The sequence below is a fragment of the Adiantum capillus-veneris genome, chromosome 17 (assembly GCF_014529385.1).
Source record: "Adiantum capillus-veneris isolate H3 chromosome 17, ASM1452938v2, whole genome shotgun sequence".
Taxonomy (NCBI): Eukaryota; Viridiplantae; Streptophyta; class Polypodiopsida; order Polypodiales; family Pteridaceae; genus Adiantum; species Adiantum capillus-veneris.
In genome coordinates, this window is record NC_140947.1 from 124977548 (window position 1) to 124981623 (window position 4076).

Consider the following 4076-nt stretch of genomic DNA (forward strand, 5'->3'; position numbering starts at 1 on the left):
TTTTCACCATTACCAGTACCAGTGTGTTTTTTCTATAATAATGAGGATTTGGTAGCGTGTAAAACTTCTCAAGGAATCTATCCACGGGCCGATGATATGAGGTAAGCAGGTGCGTCAGATGGCATCTAGTGGCGTCAGGAGGTCGAATGGGTCAATATTTGCACGTGGATGAGTACGGACACAACGTGGGTGTTTTCTTGTGATAATTATGCAGAAAGGTCATCATGAGGACCATATTTTAGGGCCACTTCACGTGGTGGTGGGATACATTATTGGAAAAAGTTGAGTGCCAGGTGTGCGGTTGGATACAGCAGGGTGACAACTATGCACTGCGAGGCCAATTTTTGGCTTGTTCGGGGTCCGTTTGAGGTTAACTAAAAGGCCAAGGGTGACCAAGTAATAAAGCTAAGTGTGGGAACTGAAAAAACAGAGAGAAGACCAGAAAAAACGTGGAGAGAAGAGGAGGAACAACCGCAAGTGTGTTTTTGCTTTTTTTGGAGCCTGTTTTGGCCGTAATCTGCTCATCTCAGGTCGGATTTGAGCACTTTGACATTGTAGATTGGGGTTTTGGGCCGTTCCGGACGCGATGGTGCTCTCCATTTTTTCAAATTACTCACTATTTTTATAAATTTTTGGCTGTGTATGTTTCTCCTGTGTGAGCGAAGCTTCTGCTCCAATTTGTGATTGTATCTGGCATATTTTACCTATATTGTGTGAGCTATTTGTCCCATTGGTGTTGGAACAAGCTCAATTATATCTAAACATAAAAAATTATCCTCTTTTGAGCTGAGTTTTTTGGATGTGTGTGTGTGTCTCTCTCTCTCTGTGGAGTGGGTAAACAGGTAGTCTCTCTCCTCTCACTCCATCAGTGTGTTCCCTGTCTCGGCCAGGTGGGTTGTATAAGCCGAGTGGTGCCCCATAGTGTGTGTGGATATCCTTCCAAGAGTGTGTCGGGTCATTATAGAGGCGTTATGTGTGTTTCCATCCCGCTCACAAGGACTATTTCATGGGGAAGCACCTGAGGGTGTCGATGATGACCTTCTTGATTCGTATTTGTTTAACATCAAAATGGTGCCCAGATGGAGCGAAGAGGTAATTTCTCTACTCACAATTGAATCATTGCAAATAGAAATACAACCATCAAGCACAAAATCTCCAGCTTTTAGCAGGACGGTTATACAAACACGGTGAGGATGGGATACTGAGACTATGTGTACAGCTAGAAGATACCACCTACTACCGCAAACAAGCTCATATACAAAATACAGGATTTCACAATGGTGAAACACAGATAGGCCAGTGACTATAGAGATTGGGCGTCTGCTGGCTAAACATGGAAAACAATGTCCATACATATGTATAATCCTGCAAATATAGTTGTATAATGCAACCCCTAGTGGAACATGCCACCATATTTCGCATAGTACAAGTACCTAAATGGAGTGCTCATGTAGTTGAGTACTTAAAAAACCAAACCTTTTCAGCGGAACGGGGCAAAGGAAGAATGAGAACTGTTGAAGAAGAGGCCAAACACTATTTTCTCATTGCCAACCAACTGTATAGACGGAGAAAGGACAAACAACTATGCATGTGTGCTACAGAAAGCGAATATTACGTTATCTTTATATCAAGCACACTCAGGATTGCCAAGGGGACACTTCTAGAGTGATAAAACGGGAAGGCTCGTGCTACACTCGGGCATATGGTGGCCAACCCTGTTTATGGATGCAGAGACATATGTCAAAAGATGTGATGAATGCCAACGCACAAAACCACCTGAAAGAAGAGATGAAATGCCACTTAGGCCAATGATGGACGTACGTGCTTTTACCAAATAGGGCATTGACTTCATTGGTCCCATCATACCTCCAGGATATAGTACTCACGCACAATACATCATCGTAGCAACAAACTACATGACGAAATGGATGGAAACCAAAGCTACCCAAAAAATTGATGCCATAACTACAAATCAGTTCCTTTTCAAAAACGTCTTTACAAGATATGGACTACCAATCAAAATAGCAAGCGATCAGGGAACACAATTTTTGAACGACGTCATTGAAAGCCTCATGGATGAATTCATGGTGGTCCATCACAAATCGGCACCCTATCACCCGTAGGCTAATGGGCATACAGAGAGTACCAACAAAATCCTATGCACCGTGCTCACTAAGATAGTCAGCGACTCAAGAAATGATTGGGATTAAAAGCTACACAAAGCCTTATGGGCTTACCAAGTAGGTTTTTAAACTTCCATTGGAACGACTCCCTTTAACCTGGTATTCGGGATTAATGCGATCCTACCATTGGAATTCCTAAACAAATTCTTAAGAGTGGAAACACAGTTAGGATGGACGGGCCATGAGCTATCAGAGAGACTAGACACTCTAGAACAATTAGATGAAACCAAAATTAGAGCGATAGCTGGGATATATGCTCAGAAAAAACAAATGAAAGCTTTTCATGATGAACATGTGATTGGAAAGGAGTTTTGTTGGGGGTCCCATCATTGCAATAGCTCCAATGACCAACAAAATTATCAATCCTGAGGGATGAGCTACCCGGCTAGGGATGGAAACACTCACACGGTTAGTGAGCTAATCGTGGCAACACAAATGGTTAACTCTATGAGGTGAGCTTCTCGGCCTATGGAGGTGCTAAGCCGCAATGAAGGACAATCTCCATATCCACTTCTCTTCACCTCTAATCAACCCAATTACACACACTACGATTGAAAGACACCCACAACACTAATCCTATCATGCAACACACTAATGGCAAGTACACACACATAGATCTATTGAGCACCACACTTCAATCAAATCTACATGCACACACAAGCAAAAGAGGGAAATCACACAAGATTAGAGAGGGATTAACCACTAATTAGTTAATATCTAGTTAATCTAAGCATCATAGACAATCATAAGAAGTAAGAGAGAGGCATAGTGAGAGAGAATGAATCATTGATTAGTGTTAATCAAGTCTCATGAGCAAGGAGAAGCTCAAGGACTCCATAGCCACATACTTCAAGAGCTCTCACCAAAGAGTGCTCTCAACAAATGAGCTTGAGAACTCTAATTTCTTTTACACACTGCCTTATATACCTAGGTTAAAAATATGCAATGTCCGAGCGCCCAAGGCCTTTAGGACTCACCAATTATTGAATCTGCAACCTAGGCACAATAAGTGATCTATTCTTTACAGCTTGGAACTCCCATTGAGCCCGTAACACATTAAAATATTACAATGGCTTGAAATAAATCAGGAATTTACAATACGTGACCATTTTGGAAATACGTGGAAAATGTGTAACTCCAATCTTTACTGCTTCTTTGCATTCATCCTTGATGTGGATCCGTACATCTTTGGTATTTACGAGCTTCTGTTAAACTTACGTTGACTCAGTTAACAAGTTCCAAAAAGGGGATTAAGTTCTCATGTATACCCTCAAACATCACTCTAAAAAACTCAAAAAGTGAGGAATGGGGCCTTTTGTAATACGTGATATATCACAAAGTGGCACCATCAAACTTGCAACATTAGCAAAAGAGGAGATTCCTAATTGGACTGGTTGAAGATTAAAGAAATATCTTTTTCCGCTAACACCAGATGAACTAGCAACACTCCATGCAGCAGCTCAGCGCAGACGTCAAGCATAAGACGTTCGAGAACAAGCACAACAGGAAGCCAAACTCAGAATATTAAAACGCAAAGATCAAGCAAAATTCTAGAGGAAAGCACAATAGGAAGTGGCTATTGAGAATGATCCTATAGCATCCATACAAATAAAAGCTATATGGTTAAGAGGAATGGATCTATGTATTCATGTACAACTTGCCAATGCCACCACTGAACCAGCCTTAGTGGACACAGGGGCCAGAGTTAATGTAGTTAACTACTCCACCTTCAAAAAAATCATGCAGGAACATCTAATGCCCAACACTATGGAGTTCAAAGTAGCAAACAAAGGCACTATGGACAGTCTAGGCCACATAAATTTACCAATCTCCATTGATGAACCGTTTACCCACATCAATTTCATGTGGTCAAAAATCAACATCTTAATGAAC